The sequence below is a fragment of the Oryctolagus cuniculus genome, chromosome 11 (genome assembly GCF_051225735.1).
Source record: "Oryctolagus cuniculus isolate XC-2025 breed Fujian yellow rabbit chromosome 11, ASM5122573v1, whole genome shotgun sequence".
NCBI classification, from domain to species: Eukaryota; Metazoa; Chordata; class Mammalia; order Lagomorpha; family Leporidae; genus Oryctolagus; species Oryctolagus cuniculus.
In genome coordinates, this window is record NC_142877.1 from 85,506,863 (window position 1) to 85,526,312 (window position 19,450).

General features: G+C 39.3%; 1 pseudogene; it reads right to left on the bottom strand.

Moving 5' to 3' along the window:
- The window catches only part of LOC127490925 (large ribosomal subunit protein eL43 pseudogene), an 86,336-nt pseudogene extending 67,461 nt beyond the window's left edge, over nt 1-18,875 (bottom strand).
- Nucleotides 18,876-19,450: the final 575 nt, after the last annotated feature.

Here is a 19,450-nt window from a genome sequence, read left to right on the forward strand (position 1 = left end):
GGAACAATGGAAATAGGAAACTTTGGTAGGAAAAATAGACACATAAAAGGCCAGAATGTTTCTGGTTTATCCCTTTTCACTTTGGATCAGATAATAGAAATAAGTTCCAGAATCACAAAAGTGTTAGAACCCAGATAAGGTTCATAATCTGACCTTAAATCCTTTGACTTGCTCCAAAAATAAACTTATACTCAATTTCACAAAGGGGCAGACTGAGCTTGTAAAAAAATAACCAGGAAACCAAAGGTGAACAGGCTTTGGGAAAGCAAAAGCTCTCTAGGCGCTCACCACAATTCACTCCTGATTTTGATTGACAAATAAACTTGTGTTTTCTTCTGTCTCCATGCCCTTTCACTCGTACACTTTCTCCCAAGCTATACGTTTATGTCAGTTTCCCAGAGAGGAAGTCTATGTTACAGAACAAAAAGCAGAAGTTATTTACAGACAGCCTGCTTCCTGGGCTTCAGTTTTCAGAAGAAACTACTGGAGGAAGAGAAAAGTGGAGAGGGATTTTGGTATAGAAAGAGGAGAAGGAAAGAGTGGAGAGGAACAGAGAGAATAAGAACAAGAGGTGGTAGTGATATCTGGAGGTACAAGATATCAAAGGGTCACAGGTTGCAGAACAGCCTTAGAAAAACTATTCCTTGGACTTAGAGCATAAAGCATCAATAAATATATCAGTGTTTAGACTTAACTCCCTCCCTGCGAAGGTCCAAGTAGACCTGGATGGTGATGACGAACGCAATGATGCATCCCGAGTGTGCAGAACAATGCCATCCATTAGTAAGTCCTGAGTATTTGCTAAATGAAATCAGTAGAGGGCATGATTAATTGAAGGGTACTCTTTCATTTTTGTGGCATTATGAATGTTTCTTGAAGTTTTGTGGGATCTCAAGCAGTGAGAAGCCTCACTGCATTTCAAAATCAATAGTTACTCATTTCACCATTCTTTCAGAGTTAGACCTAATTTTAATTCTCCCACAACAGATGTTTGGGAGAGGAATGATACCCATACAAAAATGGACCCCTGAGAAATTAGACAAGAAAAATAAATCAAAAGATACAAATTGGAAAGGAGGAAGTCAAATTATCTCTCTAGAAGACATGATCCTATATATGGGGAATCCAAAAGAGCCCACTAAGAGATTATTGGAACTGATAAGAGAGTTTGGTAAAGTTGAAGGATATAAAATCTGCACACAAAAATCAATAGCATTTGTAAACATAGACAATGCCATGGCTGAGAAAGAACCTGTAAGATCGGTCCCATTCACAGTAGGTACAAAAAATTAAATGTCTTGGAGTAAATGTAACAAGGCTTGTTAAAGATCTCTGCAATGAAAACTACGAAATATTAAACAGTGAAGGCATAAAAAATGGAAAATTCTTCCACATTCATGGATTGCAAGAATTAATATAGTCAATGTTCATAATATCCAGAGAAATGTACAGATTCAATGTGATTGTAATCAAAATACCAATGACATTTCTCTCAGATCTAGAAAACATGATACAGAAATTCATATGGAAACACAAGAGATATCAAATAGCTAAACCAATCTTAAACTACAAAAACAAAGCCAGAGGCATCAGAATACCAAATTTCAAGACATACTACAGGGAAGTTGTAATCAAAACAGTCTGACACTGGCACAAAAATAGACTTGTAGACCAATGGAACAGAATAGACACCCCAGAAACTAATCCATGAATCTACAACCAACTAATCTTTGACAAACAGGCTAAAATAACTCCCTAGAAAAGGGCAGTCTCTTCAACAAATGGTGCTGGGGAAAAGGGCTCTCCACATGCATGGTGTGAAACAGGACCCCTATCTTACACCAGTCTCAAAAATACCAAATCATGTGTTTATTATTGTATGTGGCAGTTAATATTGGAAATTTATATTTACTAAATAAAAGTTTAAAAAAAGAATACAAAAAATGTATTGGAATGAAATGGATGTTTTGTGATATGACTCATTTTTAGCTCTTGTTTATACTCCTGTGGAATAGTAGCCTTTCTAATTTTTACTTGTTGGATATTATGGTTACTGGTACATTAAGCCCATGAATATAGAGTGATGGCTTTGCAAGAACTGATGAAATGTGAGAAGGAAGGAAGGGAGGATGATTGGGAGGAATGGGGAGGGAGGGAAATATCATTGTCTTCTTGGAACTATACCTAAGGAATGTATGAAAATATGTATTAATTTTAAAAATTGGATACCTAGGGGGCTAAATTCTAACTTGTATGCAGAAAAAAGTTGAAAGAAGCAATAGTTCTTGGCAAGAAGAATCTCCAGAAATCCTTGGCCTCCCTGGCAGTGGCAGCTCTAGAATTCTCTGTCTCTTTTTTAAGATTTATTTATTTCAAAGTCAAATTTACAGAGAGAAATGGAGAGATAGAGTAAGATCTTCCATCTTCTGGTTCACTCCCCAGTTGGCCACAATGGCCAGGGCTGGGACAGGCTGAAATCAGGAGAAAGGAGCTTCTTTCCGGTCTCCCACGTGTGTGGCAGGGGCCCAGGCATTGGGCCATCTTCTGCTGTTTTCCCCAGGCCAGTAGCAGGGAGTTGAATCAGAAGTGAAGCAACCATGATACAAATTAGTTCCCATATGTTTTTCCAGCGTCACAGGTGGCAGCATTATCTGCTATGCCACAACACAGGTCCATCTCGAAGATTCTTACTTATGTGATATTTTTGAGATTTAGGGTCAGCTATCTAGTCAGAGAAAGAGTGTGAGGCTGTGTTTGCTTGCATTTCTCATGAGATTGACAAATTGTTTATCATGTATATAAAAAATGTAGTGGCAGGTGTTACAGTGCAGCAGGTTAAGCCACCACTTGGGACATCTACATCCCCATATCTGAGTGCCTGGGATCAAGTCCCATCTGTGCTTCTGATCCAGGTTCCTGGCAATGTTCCTGGAAAGCAGCAGATTATATCTCAAGAAGTTGGGTTCCTGCCATCCATGTGGGAGACCCAGATGGAATCCCTGGCTGTTTTGATCATTTGAGGAGTGAATACTAGACAGAAAGAAGATCTCTCTGTGTCTCTCCCTCTCTTTCTTTCACTCTGCCTCTCAAATAAATGAATAAATACTCTAAAAATATAGAAAAGGATTTTGTGTAAATGTGGAAGGAAGGTAAAGTTCTTTCAAGTCACCCTAGTTATCATCAATTCTCTGTTCTACATCAGAGAAAGGTACACATTCTCAAACACACATATACACATGCATACTCAGCCCATAAAATGAAGTATAAATACTTTTGTCCAAATTTTTAATGTTTTTTATTTTAAAAAATTCCTACCAATATGGACAAATTAAAACAATATAAATTAGTTTAAGCATTTTTGTCTCTTTTAATTTTTCCATTTTTAAGTTTTTATTAATAGAAAAAATAGATTTCATAGAGACAATTCTGATAACCATGCTTCCCTCCCTCCCCCTTCCATCAATACACCTCACTTTCCACCTTCTTTCCTTTCTTTTTTCCTTTAATATTTACAATAACATAATTTGAATTTACTTCATAATCACAGGCTTATGGCAACTAATCATGATGTTCAACAAGTAAAAAGTAGAAAGGCCAATGTTCCACAACCATGTACACAAAGGATGAGAACAATAATCAAATCATAAGATAACAGTTTCATTCTTATAGTTTTTTGTATTCTATACTAACTACCACATATCAGAGAAAAATCATATTTGTCTTTTTGGGACTGGCTTATTTCACAAAGCATAAATAGCTTCCAGTTACATCCATTTTGTTGCAAAGCACAGGATTTCATTCTTTTCTATGGTTGAGTAGCATTCCATTGTGTAAATATATGACATATTTTCTTTATCCAATCTTCAGTTGGTGGACACCTGGGTTGATTCCACATCTTAGCTATTGTGAATTGAGCTGCAGTAAACATGGGGCATATATAACTCTTTTGTATTCTCATTTCATTTTGTTCGGATAAATTCCCAGCAGTGGGTTGGCCAGGTCATATGGTAGATCTATATTCAGATTTCTGATGAATATCCATACTTCTTCTTCCATAATTATGTACCAGTTTACATTACCAGCAACAGTGGATTAGGGTACCTTTATCCCCACATCCTCATCAGTGTTTATTATTTTTGATCTTCAGATGTTAGCCATTCTAACTGAGGTGAGGTGAAACCTCATTGTGGTTTTCATTTCCATTTCCCTGATGGCTGATGATCCTGAGCATTTTTTCATGTGTCTGTTGGCCATTTGTATTTCATCTTTTGAAAAATGCCTGTTCATGTCCTTTACCCATTCCTGAACTGGACTGATTGTTTTGTTCTTCTTGAGTTTCTTGAGTTCTTTATATATCCTGGATAGTAATCCTTTATCAGTTCTCTAGTTTGCAAATATTTTCTCCCATTCTGTCAGTTTCTTCTTCACTTTGTTGAGTGTTTCCTTTGCAGTGTGGAAGTTGCTTAGCTTGATGTAGTCCCGTTTGTCTATTGTTACTCTTATTGCCTGTGCTTTTGGGGTATTTTCTAGAAGTCTTTGCCTATGCTAATGTCTTGTAGAGTTTCACCAGTGTTCTTCTCTGGTAATTTAGTGTATCAGGTCATAGGTTTAGATCCTTGATCCATTTAGAGTTAATTTTTTTTTTTGACAGGCAGAGTGGACAGTGAGAGAGAGAGACAGAGAGAAAGGTCTTCCTTTGCTGTTGGTTCACCCTCCAATGGCCGCCGTGGCCAGCGCGCTGCGGCAGGTGCACCACGCTGATCCAAAGGCAGGAGCCAGGTGCTTCTCCTGGTCTCCCATGGGGTGCAGGGCCCAAGCACTTGGGCCATCCTCCACTGCACTCCCTGGCCACAGCAGAGAGCTGGCCTGGAAGAGGGGCAACCGGGACAGAATCCGGTGCCCCGACCGGGATTAGAACCTGGTGTGCCGGCGCAGCTAGGTGGAGGATTAGCCTGTTGAGCCTCAGCGCCAGCTGGAGTTGATTTTTGTGTAAAGTGTAAGGTAGGGGTCTCGTTTCATACTTCTGCATGTGGAGACCCAATTTTCCCAGCACTATTTATTGATGAGACTGTCTTTTCTCCAGGGATTTATTTGTCAAAGTTTAGTGGTTGTAGAGACATGGATTAATTTCTGAAGTTACTATTCATTTCCATTGGTCTACACATTTATTTGTGCCACATCAGCCTGTTTTCATTATAACTACCCTTTAGTATTTCTTGAAATCAGTATTGTGATGCTTCTGGCTTTGTTTTGGTTGTTTAAAGTTTGAGGTCTCTTGTATTTCCATATGAATTTTAGCATTGTCTTTTGCTAGAGCTGTAAAGAAAGTCCTTGGGGCCAGTGCTGTGGTGTAGCAGGTAAAGCCACTGCCTGCAGTGCTGGCATCCCATATGGGCACCAGTTCGAGTCCTGACTGCTCCACTTCTGATAAACCTCTTTGCTATGGCCTGGGAAAGCAGTGAAAGATGGCCCAAGTCCTTGGGCCCTTGTATCCTCGTGGGAGACCTGGAAGAAACTCCTGGCTTCTGCCTTTGGATCAGCCCAGCTCCAGCTGTTGTGGCCATCTGGGGGGTGAACCAGCAGATGGAAGACCTCTCTTTCTCTCTCTGCCTCCTTCTCTCTCTGTGTAACTCTGACTTTCAAATAAATAAATAAATCTTAAAAATAAAAAAAAAATGTCCTTGGCATTTGATTGTGTTCACATGGAATCTGTAAATAGCTTTGCACAGTCTGGACATTTGATGCTATTAATTTTTCTAATCCATAAGCATGGAAAGCTTTTACATTTTTTTGTATCTTCTATTTCATTCCTTATTTTTTTAATTTTCATCATAGATATCTTTCACATCCTTGGTTAAATTTATTCCAAGGTATGTATATATTTTGTAGCTATTGTGACTGGGGCTGATCTTACAAGTTCCTTCTCAGCCATAGCACGGATTGTGTATACACATGCTATTGAATTTTTGTGTTCATTTGATAACCAGCAAATTCCAAACTCTCTTAAGTGTTCCCCTATAAGCAGGATCATGTCATCTGCAAACAGGGATAATCTGACTTCATGTTTTCCAACTTGAATCTTTTGATTTCTTTTTCTTGCCTAATGGTTCCGACTGAAATGTTCAGAACTATATCAAATAGCAATGATGAAAGCGAGCATCCCTGTCTGGTTCCAGATCTTAGTGGAAATGCTTTCAGCTTTTCACCTTTCAACATGATGCTGGCTATGGGTTTGTGATATAATGCCTTCATTGTGTTCCTTCTATACCCAACTTGCTTAAGGTTTTATTTCTTTTTTATCATTAAAGGATGTTGTGTTTTATCAAATCCTTTCTCTACATATATTGAGGCAATCATGTGGTTTTTAATGCATCAGTTTGTTAATTTGATGTATTATGTTTATTGATTTGCATATGTTGAACCATCCGTGCATCCCTGGGATAAATTATATGGATGGATGACCTTTTTGATGTGTTGTTGGATTTGGTTAACTAGTATCTTGTTGAAGATCTTTGCATCAATGTTCATAAGGGATATTGGTCTATACTTCTCTTTCTTTGTTGTGTCTTTTCCTGGATTTGGAAATAAGGTGTTGCTGGCTGCACAGAAGGCATTTGAGAGGATTCCCTCCCTTTCACTTGTTTTGAATAGTTTAAGAAGAATTGGGATTAATTCTTTAAAAGCTTCATAAAAATCAGCAGTGAGGTGCCAGAGTTGTGGCATAGCAGATAAAGCTGCCGCCTGCAGTGCTGGCATCCTGTATGGACACTGGTTTGAGTCCTAGCTGCTCTACTTCTGATCCAGCTCTCTGCTATGTCCTGGGAAAGCCATGGAATATGGCCCAAATCCTTGGGCCTCTGCATCCACTTGGAAGACCTGTTTTCTAGTGTTTCTTATGTCATTAATTTCTATACAAGATATGTGGTATCATTTCAAAATTTAATTCATTTAGACTTGTGTTGTAGCCTAGCATATTGTCTATCCTAGAAAAAGGTCCATGCACTGATGAAAATGTATTTTGTAGCTCTGAGATGAAAAGTTCTGTAGATATAATTAGATCCATTTGCTTGATAGAATATATTAGCTCTTTTGTTTCTTTGTTGATTTTTTTGTCTAATTGGTCTGTTCATTGATGAAACTTTGGTGTTGAAGTCTCCCATTATTATTGTATTGGAGGTTATGTTTCCCTTTAGATCCATTAAAGTTTGTTTTAAGTTACTAGGTCCTCTAGCATTGGGTGCATTTACATTTACTATAGTCACATCTTCCTGTTGACTTGATCCCTTAATCATTACACAATAACTTTTTTTGTCTCTTTTAACAGTTTTCATCTTAATGTCTATTTTAACTCATATTATTATAGCTACTCCTCATTTTTTATTTCCACTGGCATGGAATACATTTTTCTATCTTTACACTTTCAGGCTGGGTATATTTTTGTTGAAGAGGTATGTTTCTTGTAGGCAGTATATAGATGAGTCTTGTTTTTTCATTCACTCAGCCAGTCTGTATCTTTTAATTGTAGGGTTTAGTCCATTTACATTCAAGGTTACTATTGATAAGTAAAGTCTTGGTCTTGCCATTTTCTGTAAATATTACTATTATTTGTTTTGATCTCCTTTGTACTATTAGGTGATTTTCTGCGCTCACATTCTTTCATTATACTGGTTATATTTCTCGATGTTTGTGTGTAGTAAGACTGGCTGGATGATGACAAAGTCTTTCAGTTTTGTTTGTTTGTTTTGGAAAGTCTTTACTTCACCTTCATCTATAAATGAGAGTTTCACTGGGTACAGTACTCTGGTTTCACAGTTTTTTTTCTTTAAGGACTTGGACCTTATCTCTCTGTAGGGTATCTGCTGTCAGTCTACTTGGAGTTCCTTTAAAGGCACTTCAGTGTTCCTCTTTTATACACTGCAGTGTTTTTTCTTTGTGTTTTACTTTTGAAAATTTAAATATAATATGCCATGGAGAGGATCTCCTCAGATTATGTCTATTTGGGGTTCTATGAGCTTCCTGTACTTCAATTTCCATATCTTTGTCCAAATTAGGGACATTTTCTGCTTTTATTTCACTGAATAAGTTTTCTAAGTCATTCTGCTCTCCTAATCCTTCAGAAATGCCTAAGAGTTGTGTATTTTGTTGTTTGATGATATCCCATAGATCCTGAACACTGTTTTCCCTTTTCTAATTTTTTACTGAGTTATTTCAAAAACTTTGTCTTCCAGCTGTGATATTCTTTCTTTTTCCTCATCAAGTCTGTTTTAATGCTTTTGCCTGTATTTTATATTTGACATATTGAATTATTCAGTTCTGATATTTCAGTATGATTTCTTTTAGTATTTATTTCCTGGAAGAATTTCTCATCCATGTCTTTTTTACCCATATTGTTCACAGATTTCCTTAACTCATATAATTGCTTCTTTATGTTTTTGAGTAATCTTACAATCTGTGGTTTTGAGTAATCCTATAATCATTCTCTTAAAATTTTTCAGGCATTTCATCAATCTCCTCATCTTCACAGTAAAATACTGAAGTATTGTTGTGTTCTTTTGGAGGCATCCTATTGTTTTCCTTGTTCACATTTCTTTTATTTCTATGCTTTTTAAAACATCTGGAGATATCTGTTGATATCTACCCTGCAGTCTTTGTTCTTTGGAATGTGCCTCTAGGCGTAGTAGAATTCTGCTTCAGGGATATCCTGAGCTGTGTACCAGGTGAGGCAAGGAAGCCCTGACCAGCGTTTGTGGGTGGGACAAAAGTCCAGGGTAACACTCAGATTATGCCTGATAGCACTCCTCTGTAGACAGCAGGAGAGAAGGGATGAACTTCCTGGCTTGCGTGATCACTGCCTCTGCCCTTCTCTGTGCCAAGGTGGACCTCTTTGTGTCAGCACCCTTGCTCACTCAGGCACATGAACTTCAAAAGAATCTATGCATTCTATAGTGTGAGCATGGAGCCCTCTACATTGTCCATTTCTAGTATTCTGCAATTCTGACCTTCTGGAGTCAGGCTCAGTAATCTCCCAAAGACTTAGCCACACTGTACATCCTTATCTCAGCCTATCACGCAGTCACAAGATTCCTCCATTCACAAGGTGCAGGGGACCCACTCCCTGTCCTATGAGCTTCTGCATCCAAAGAGAGATCCGCCCTGTCCCTGAGTCTGGTACTTTGGTGGGAGGAGGGAAGGGGAGCAATGTGACAAGTGTGCACCCTGCCCCCTGCTAACTCTCCAGGGCAGAATATACTCACCTTATTCTAGAAAGATGGCACTTCCCACACTTGTCAGGTGCCTTGATGAAAGCAAAGGAGGAAATCAATGTACCCTCCATTCATAGAGTTAAGTGGGCACCCTGCATGCTGCCAGCTCACCCACCTGGACTCGAAGTCAGTGGGGACTTCAAGTCTGTTCCCCAGACAACATCACCAGTGGAGCACAGGTTTCTTCAGACTCCTTTCACCTCGCTCTTGGAAGATGGCCTCCCTGCCAGCCACCAGCTGCCTGAGTCACCAGTGTGTTCCGTGAGCTGCTGTGTTTCTGTACATGTCTTGCTATTCCATTGAGTCTCTCTTCTTTCTGTAGATTATTTCAATTAACTATGTCCCAGGAATGTAGCTGCTCCCCTGTTTTCCTGGTATCTTCCCATGATCCAAATCAGCTTTGTGGGGAGCAACTCGGACTAGACTAAGTTACTGGAATTAAGACTTATTCTATGCATCTGCTCTCCCACAATATGGCGCTGAGAAGGGAGAAACAGCTTCTACACAGCTGCCTCCAGTTCAACCAATAAACTGTAGGACCTGCTCCTGATTGGAGTAGAGCAGCGTACTCGGCGTGTGGGTAGCAGAGTTGGGATTGGTGGAAGAGGACTATAAAGGAGGAGAGAGACCACATGCACGAGGAACATCTAAGGGGAACATCTGAGGAACACCTGAGCAGCCCCCGAGAGAGCCAGCGGGCGGTGTGCCGCTCCCCCGCGGAAGTGGGGAAAGTGGCAGGGGGAACCGCCCTTCCACGGAGGTGGAAGGGACGGTAGCCAACCCGGGAAGAACCAGCAGCAAACCTGGGGAGGGCCGAGCAGACAAAAGAACAACGCAGGGTCCTGTGTCGTTCCTCCACGAAGAGGGGGAGCGACATAATGGTGCCGTGACTCGGATAGGAAACCTAGGCAGGGTTTAGTGTCGTTCCTCCACGAAGACGGGGAGCGACAAGCTTGTCTTTTTTTTTTTTTTTTTTTTTGTATAAGCTTATTTAAAAGATGTTTTCCGGACTCCAGTCATGGTGAGATAGGGATAAAAGTAGAGTCCCCAGAAAACCTTTGGGTGACAAAGTCAACATGTTTTTGTTCAATTAAATAAAGAAAAAATCTCTCTCTGACACAAAATATTTAGAGATAGCTCAAGTCACAATCTTGCTGACCACAATTTTTTTAACACGTAATAAGTAAATGAGTCACTGTGCAATACTATATAAGAATATTAAATGAAGGACTGATAGGAAGGTCATGAGCCAAGTATGATGATCTACAATCTGTACTGTGATGCAAGATTTCTTGAACATTTATTGGAAAGCATTTTTTTTTGTATTTCATTCATTTCATGAAATCCACCCATTAACACACACATATGTTTAATTTAAGAATCCCCAAACCACTGAAAGGATTTATTTTGTTGTGCTCTTAAATAATCTTTCCTTAAATTAAAATGTCAACATAAGATAAGGTAGTATCCTTATTGGGGAAAGCAAAGTTGCTGCATCAAAATCACATAACCTCTGTTAATTTGCGGTTTTCTCTGTCAAACTAGGTAGTAGTTATGGATGATAATGATACATGATGGTTCCTATTAATTCCCCTGGAATTTACATTGGTACATATGTTGTGGGTTGATTTAAATTACCTTTTCCCAAAACATTTTGTAAAACACTTATTGAAATATTCTAATTTGTGGGATTTCTATTATTATAGATTTAGTTCTTATATATAAGGCAATTTCCTTCTAGAATTTTTCTGTTTAGAGTCTCTCTTTGTATCAACAATACCCTGTTTCATTTATTTTGATGTTTAAAATTATTTATTTATTTGAAAGGGAGAGAGAGCGGGAGAGAGAAGCTGGGACCGAAGTTCACAGCTGGGAACACAACCCAGGTCTCCCATGTGGGTGTTAAAGATCTGATTACTTGACCCATCAGTATTGCCTTCCAATGTCTGCATTAGCAGACAGCTGGTCAAAATCCAGAGCTGGGAATCAAACCCAAGCACTCCCATGTGAGATGCCATCCTCTTAGCAGCTAGGATAAATGCCTATTTCCTTGTATAATTTTTAATATACTTTATTATATATTGAAGTTAAGTACTAAGATTGTTACTTCCTGTTACTTCCTATTTTCAACATGTTTAATCATATCTTACCTTCTTATTGTCCATACAAACCTTATAAAACATTTAAGGGCTGCTGGAAATATACATCCTTTTGAACAATGACATGGATTTGTATTATTAATATAAATATTATTTGTATCAATAATTACGCAATTATTTTCTAAAAATAGATATCCTTATACCATCTAGTTTTTATACGTCTTCACATTTATTAAACTCTTTAGTACTCTATAAGCTTTATGGAGTTGTGAGTACTTCTCAGTAAGATGATTCTCTGCTTCTCTTTACAATCTCCTTCCCTTAATATTGATATTAAGAGTAATGGAATTTTGTGATTACCTTATTTGGTTTTTCTCATTCATAAAGTATGAAGGGGAGGGGGGTCATCTTACAAAAAAACAAAAGTTTAGTGAATCTCAGTATGTAACAGTAGCTCACTAAAGTTGTTAAATGAATTGAATTAATGAATGAAAAGAGGAGTTCCTGTTGAGTTTTCTCTGTTTTAACTGGGAGAAACTGTATAGTAATATGTTTCTGTTATTTCCATCATGTCTGCATCTCCTTACCTCTGTCCCCTAACATGACCTCATCTCATGTATATACTCAACTCAACCTTCTGTGTTCACTTGGGATTTCAAATATACCAAAGAGGAACAATCCAGAAGAGTTTGCACGTACTCAGAAATGATGGGGAATGAATCTTGTTCATCCCTTAAAAATAAATCAGATTGTATCTCTTACCTTCCCTCCAACATGGAATCTAATTTCTGCTACTTTCTCATTGCAGGGAGCATGCACAGCTTTCTACTGGTGCTTCTGTGCTCACAAACTAGGATATTAAAGTTCCCCTGATCCCGGCTGCATTGCTTTCTGCTACAGACATCAGACAGGTGATTTGAGTTACTATTCTTAAGTTCACAGCAAATGTTGCATCACCGTTGTGCCTTTCGCACTCTTACATTGTTCAATTATAGCTCAGAGTCCTTGGTTTTGTATTATGAGAGTCACATATATCTTTTTATTTTATTTTATTTTATTTTATTTTATTTTATTTTATTTTATTTTGACAGGCAGAGTTAGACAGTGAGAGAGAGACAGAGAGAAAGGTCTTCCTTCTGTTGATGCAAATGGCCGCTACGGCTGGCGCGCTGCACTGATCCGAAGCCAGGAGCCAGGTGCTTCTTCATGGTCTCCCATGTGGGTGCAGGGCCCAAGCACTTGGGCCATCCTCCTCTGCCATCCCAGGCCACAGCAGAGAGCTGGACTGGAAGAAGAACAACCGGGACAGAACTGGCACCCCAACCAGGGCTAGAACCTGGGGTGCTGGCGCCACAGGTGGAGGATTAGCCAAGTGAGCTGTGGCACCGGCCAAGAGTCACATATATCTTAATAAGCTCTTGTATGTAAAATGTGCCATTATTTCTACTATTACTTTATCATATCTAAGAAATTCTTCTGTGGGAATTTGGATAATGCTTCCCACAAATTTCCCTATTATATTGTAGTTACAAATGCAGTTTGCAGAGACCTCCTGTCATCCAACCATTAAAATGTGATGCCTCGGGGTTTTAGCTTTGCTCGTTGTCCTTTTGATTCCTTTGTAAATACCATTTGCCATTTGGACAGCTTTGTAAATTACCGAGGACCATATCCTACCCTGCAAGGTGACTAAATATACAATAGTGTGAAGTGGAAGAAAGGTACATTGGAGATTTCACTGTCGGGATAAAGTTAGTGGAAAGGATGACACAGTAGGTCAGCTCTCGCACAGAGTGACTGTACTGGACTTGTCCCCTGGAATCGAGTTGTGTGTCTAAAACCTGGCCTAGGGATAAACTATCACAGAAGCATACAGTTCTTTTAATATCACACATCCAGGACCTCTAACATGACCTACTGAGTCAGAATCTCTAAGGCCAAAGTTTACCACTTTGCATTTTTAAAAATGCCCTAAGTGACTCTTAGGAACACAAGGATTGAAGAATCACTGATGAAGGATTAAACCTACAGGACCTTAAAACAATTGTGGTAAAAGTCTCTAATTAAAGGTCTTCTGGTTTGCCTATCCAACTTTTGATCAAAGGTATTTGAAGATCATAAACTTATTTTTAGGCTGAATTCATTACTGATACTAACCTAGAAGGCAAGTGATCCATGTTGCTGATTTTAAGAGTAATGAAATTTAGGCACAAACCTACCTACCAAACAAATATTTAAAATACCTTCAAACATCAAGAGAAGAAAAACGTAATGTATTCCCTTATGCTACCTCAACTGGAATTCCTCAGCAGCTCAGCAATGTATTCATTCATCCAAGGGATGGACCTGCCACTTTCTCCACAGCTTCTTCTGCAAACTTTTTCTCCATGACTTTGAGTGTCTAACTCTGTGTATCTGTGAAGATGTGGGCTCTATCATTAGAACTTTCAACCTCTCTCTACCTCAATATTTCTCATTTTCTTTTTGTCTAAAAATGCATTTAAAGATTTATTTATTTGAAAGACAGAGTTACAGAGAGAGGGGAAGACACACACACACACACACACACACACAGAATATATCTTCCACCTACTGGTTTACTCCCTACATGCCTGCAAATGGTTAGGTCTGGTCCAGTCTGAAACCAGGAACATGGAACTCCATCTGGGTCTCCCACAGGGGTGACAGGGTCCCAAGTACTTGGGCCATCTTCTACTGCTTTCCAAGGCTCATTAGCAGGCAGCTGGATTGGAAATAAAGTAGTCAGGATTTGAAGCAGCGTTCATATGGGATGCCGGTGTTGAAAGCTGCTGTTTAACCCACTGTACCATCATGCCAACCCCAATATTTTCCATTTTCATTGCATCACATCTGCACTTTATGTGATGGAAAAATGTGCATCTTTCTTCTTTCCCAGGGAAAATCCTGTTTAAATTTCAAAAACGTTAAGTTCTTTCTGCCTTTACAGATAGAAGAAATTGTAAATTCCTGAAGGAGGAAGAGCTGCTACTGCCTATAGGTAGATGGAGGCAAGAGAGAGATGGTGGGAGACCTAAAAATAATTGTAGAATTGGAGTGCTGAGATGTCATGGAAATACAGATAAAGGGACAGGTGGAGATGATACAGGAAGATTAGGATGAATCACAGCATCCAATAGGTGATGATCTGAGATACCAAGAGAGACAGCAAACCTGAAGCTTTGGAATGATTACAAAGCTGCAATAGCTGAATTTATATTCAAATAGAGAGAGACTGAAAGTCCAAGATGTAAATAGATTCCATCAGAGCAGCCACAGGGAGCAAAGATTCTAAGTGTAAATTGTGTTGAAAGCGTGTTTTGTTCATTGCGATTCAGACGTTCTTCGGTAATTGAAGAGTTACCTACATTTTTAAAAGTCTATCTAAATGCTTCATCTCATCCTCTCCTGCCATTTTCAAGACTCTACATCATGGATGTTTGCAAAACACAGACAGACTATTCCTATAGGGAGATCTTTCTTCTGCCTTTTTTGGCATTGCACCAGAACTTTATTTTGTATTGTCTGCAGCCACAATGTAGTTTGAGCAAAACTGACCCCAGCTGCAAGCTCCCAGGGTGAGCATGTAACTCATGTCTGACCAAAGTACCACATATATCTAGTTTAGTGATTGTTCATGGAAGGTGCATTATTCTTTCAAATTGTACCAATAAGAGGCAATGAATTTCTGCTCAAGGATTGTTTCTTTAAGTCATTATAGGGAAAGTAGAGCTCTGTAGAGAATCAATATTCAAGTCACAGGGTCTCAGCCCTGGACTATGTCTGCCTGAAATCTAGTCTTGGCTTTACTATTAGATGAGATAAGTTCAAGCAAATTTTTAGTCAAGAAACTATTGTCACTTTGTGATTGTTCAGGCTTATATACTGTCCAACCCTCTATTACTCAACCTGCATTCTTTTCACTTAGAAAGTTTAAAGTTTATCCCTCCTCTGGTTGCTATGTGGAATTTGCATAATTTTGATTCTCATGTTTTGCTGTCTGTGAGAAACAACATAACCAGAACGCCTGATTTGCAAACATTTCATCAATGCTTAATTTTCCTTATGAAATTATTCTTACCTCATTCTTAGCCCAGTCTGTTAGGGTGATGATGACTGGCCTTCAGGCTTAGGGAACACGTGACCCAGACCAGGCCAATCAGAGATTTCTGTGGGATTTTTGCAGGAGTTTGTTTTGCAAAAAGGGTATCTCTGTTCTCTGGAACTACTACCTGTAAGTTTAGGTAAGTCTAAAGCTGCCAGTTAGTATATGGGGGGTATTCAACGTCTGTATGTGCTTCAGGTCATCACAGAGGAAAGCAAAACTGAAAGGTTGAGGAAAAGGAATAGTTTTATGCAGACATCTTTAAACATGCATTGACCAGTGCCTAAAGCAGTCTTATCTTCTAGGCCTCCCAGTCATATGAGCCAATGAGTTTCCTGTCCTTAATATAAACTGGTTTAGGTTGGATTTTTAACGCATGGAACCAAAATCTCGAAGAACAATATGTTGGCATGAAGATATTGGTGCATGTGGGTTAGTGTCAGCTGTCACAGATTCTGAAATCCCCGGTCTCAGAATTAGCTGAGAAGATATTAGCGATGGACTGACTTCTCTGAAAATACCCTTGGTTGCCATGGTGATGGGAGGGCACGGATTCTGAAATAGTTTATGTGATATCTGAACTAGGTGCAAATGTTTCTAATCCAGCTCTGAGAGTGTATTCATAGAACTCACTAGGATTCTAGGAGATAGACTGGTCTCAAATTCCCTTAGTATTTCGAGGAATCTAAGAGGGCAGTAGTATTTGAAGAGGGTGACAGACAAATTGGACCTAGTATGTTTGTTACTACTCAGTGCTGGATATCAAATTTTGATTTCATCAATCCTAAAGCCAAGGTCAGCATATCTTAGAGACCAGGACACATGTTCTTCAGGCTTTCCTCCTAGTTTCTAACAGTGTAAGGACATGACACATCAGCAGGAAGACTAGGATTTTAGGGTTTTTTTTTCTTTTCCTAAGATTTTAACTTTCACATAGCTATCTACAGAACTCTTACATAAAAGATCAAAAATTTGATTCATATTTATTCACAGTTTTCTAAAAATTTCCAATGCTACCCCATAATTAACATGAAATGTCATGTGCAAAAATTGAGTTTCTATAGTGATTAGATGCTACTAATTTCATATAATAATCTGAAAGCACACCTTTTTCGAGGAAGATCACATCTAAGGTGGTCTGGTTTTTTGGTAGTCACCGGTTCAAATTACAGTACTTATACCAAAGCTAGCGTGATAAACTCTGAAATGCTATATATTACGGATAATTTTTATAAGATTAAAATTTTGGGAGTACATTTTTATCATTTTCCCTGTTTAATGGAGCTATTAAAATACTACTTCAGCTTTTATCATTCAACAATTAAGAATTAAGGAGCAGGCCTGCGCTGCGGCTCACTAGGCTAATCCTCTGCCTACAGTGCCGGCACCCTGGGTTCTAGTCCTGATTGGGGCACTGGCTCTGTCCCAGTTGCTCCTCTTCCAGTCCAGCTCTCTGCTGTGGCCCGGAAAGGCAGTGGAGGATGGCCCGGGTGCTTGGGCCCTGCACCTACATGGGAGACCATGAAGAAGCACCTGGCTCCTGGCTTTGGATCAGCACAGTGCGCCGGCCATAGCGGCCATTTGGGGGGTGAACCAACAGAAAAGGACGACCTTTCTCTCTGTCTCTCTCTCTCACTGTCTAACTCTGCCTGTCAAACCCTTTTCCTGGCTCCCTCCTTCTCTCTACCTATCCAGTAAAATTAAAATGAGCACTTTAAAACCTTTTTCATCCCATAGCAATATTTTCTAAAACTACAAGATAATGAAGTTATAAAAGCAATTTAACCAGATCAAACATGATCAAACAACTCTAAATTTACTTTGTTGGGTACTACATAAGCTATTTCCATTAGAAGTTTTAATTCCTTGACTTGCTAATGTGACTGGAGGAATAGGTTTCTTGGGTAAATTTCTACAAATAAAGACTGACAAAGATTCCACACACACAGATGTTACACTGCCCAGTTCACTCCAAGGAAGGACTTGCTGCCTATTGGAAAGGGATGGGGTCAGTAGACAGCCTAAGGCTGCCAGGTCCTCTTAAGAACAGCCAGAGCTGCAAAGAGATTCTTGCTCAGGCCCCACCCTTTCTGGGCCAGCCTGCATTCCATGATCAAGTGGGAGTATGAAGGCCCCACCCCAGGCCCCACAGGAGCATTACATGTCCCAGGATGCCTTGCTCGGTTGTTCCCATTTTTTTTCTTTTCTGGGCCTGTTTCACAGTCTGACCTCCTGTGCTCAATGCTATGTCTTTCCTTTGACCTTCATGTGTATTGATCACTTATAAATATCTGGCACCCCAAACCTCATCTTAGCATCTGTGTCCAGGGAACCCAGAGTTGGACTCTCATAGTCATATTTATCTTTCTTCTCCAAACACAGAGAAAGAGATGAGAACTAACGCCCACTTCTATTTTCATGGTAGTTTTTTTTTTTTTCTTGGTAGTGGGATTTTTTAAAAATAAACTTTCTTGCACTTTCTGTTTTGCTTTCATTTTCCAAAATGATGAACAAGCAGAAAGTTTGCCAAAAAGTTATCACAATGTAAAAACAATAAAGAAATGTAGTATGGATAACACAATGGGTCAAACGGAATGAGGGATGAATATATAAAAAGAGAGCTGGCAATATATTCTGTATCAAAATTAAGCTGTATTTTTTTCTGACTGACTACAATGAGATTTTTAAGATGGTTCTGAATCTTTATCCAATATTTTTATCTCTTACCAGTTTTCTTATAGAAATTAACACTAAAAGTGGTTTGGAAAAGTACACACATGGGGCAGGCATTGTGTCACAGAAGGTTAAGCTGCCACCTGTGATTTTGGCATTCTACGTTGCAGTACTGGGCTTTAGTCCTGGCGACTCTGCCTCAGATCCAATTCTCTGCTAATCTACACCCCGGGATGCAGCAGATGATGGCACATGTACGTGGACCCCTGCCACCTACATGGAAGACCCAGATGGAATCCTGGGTTCTTAGCTTTGACCTGGCCCAGCTCTGGCTGTTTCAGGCATTTAGGGAGTAAACTAGAGGATGGAAGGTCTCTGTCTGTCTGTCTCTTCAGTCTGTTTCTCTATCTCTCTGCCTTTCAAATAAAAATGAAAAAAAATTAAGATTTATTTTATTTACTTGAGAGCCATAATGACAGAGAAAGGATTCACTCCCCAAATGGCCACAATGGCCGGGGCTGGGTCAGGCCGAAGCCAGGAGCCCAGACCTCCATCTGGATTACCCACATGGGTGGCAGGTCCCAAGCATTTGAGCCATCTTTTTCTGTTTTCCCAGGCATGTTAGCAGGGAGCTGAATCAGAAGCAGCGCAGCCAGGACTTGAACTTGTGCTCATATGGGATTCCAACTGCTTACCGTGCTGTGTTACAGTGTCCATCTCCAAAAAATATTTTAAATAAAAATCACATACAGTAAAACAGCTTATCAAGGTATAAAATAATCATACCTACAGTTGTGGATTTTAAGATTTTAAAATTTGAGAAAGTACAAGTTTTCCTCCTATTTATAAATCCGATTTTGTGCAGTTTTGAGAGGGCTCAGTATAACTAGCTATCCCATCCAGTTCGACTGTGCTGTCTATTATTTTGAATAGGCATTAATGTGCAAGTCCCTATTTATCCTCACAACTTATGAAAAGAAGTTTAACAAAAAGTAGATGTGGGAATTATATAAGAACATGTCAAGAAGTTTGCTCAGAGAAATCTCAGAGGCTTAAAATGTTCATCAGGACCATGTGTGTAACAGATAACAAGGCGGGCTTTGTGGTCATCATCGTGTTCTTCCAACATGTCTTTGACCTGGATTTGCATCGTCTGAGCTTTGGGCTCAGTCCCACAGAACTGGCACTCAGCGTCACATCTTCTGAATGTCTTCCTCACTTGGTAAGCCAAACATTGCCAATGGCAAACAAAGTTCTTTGGTTTTAGATAAGAGAAAAAAGTAAAATTATCT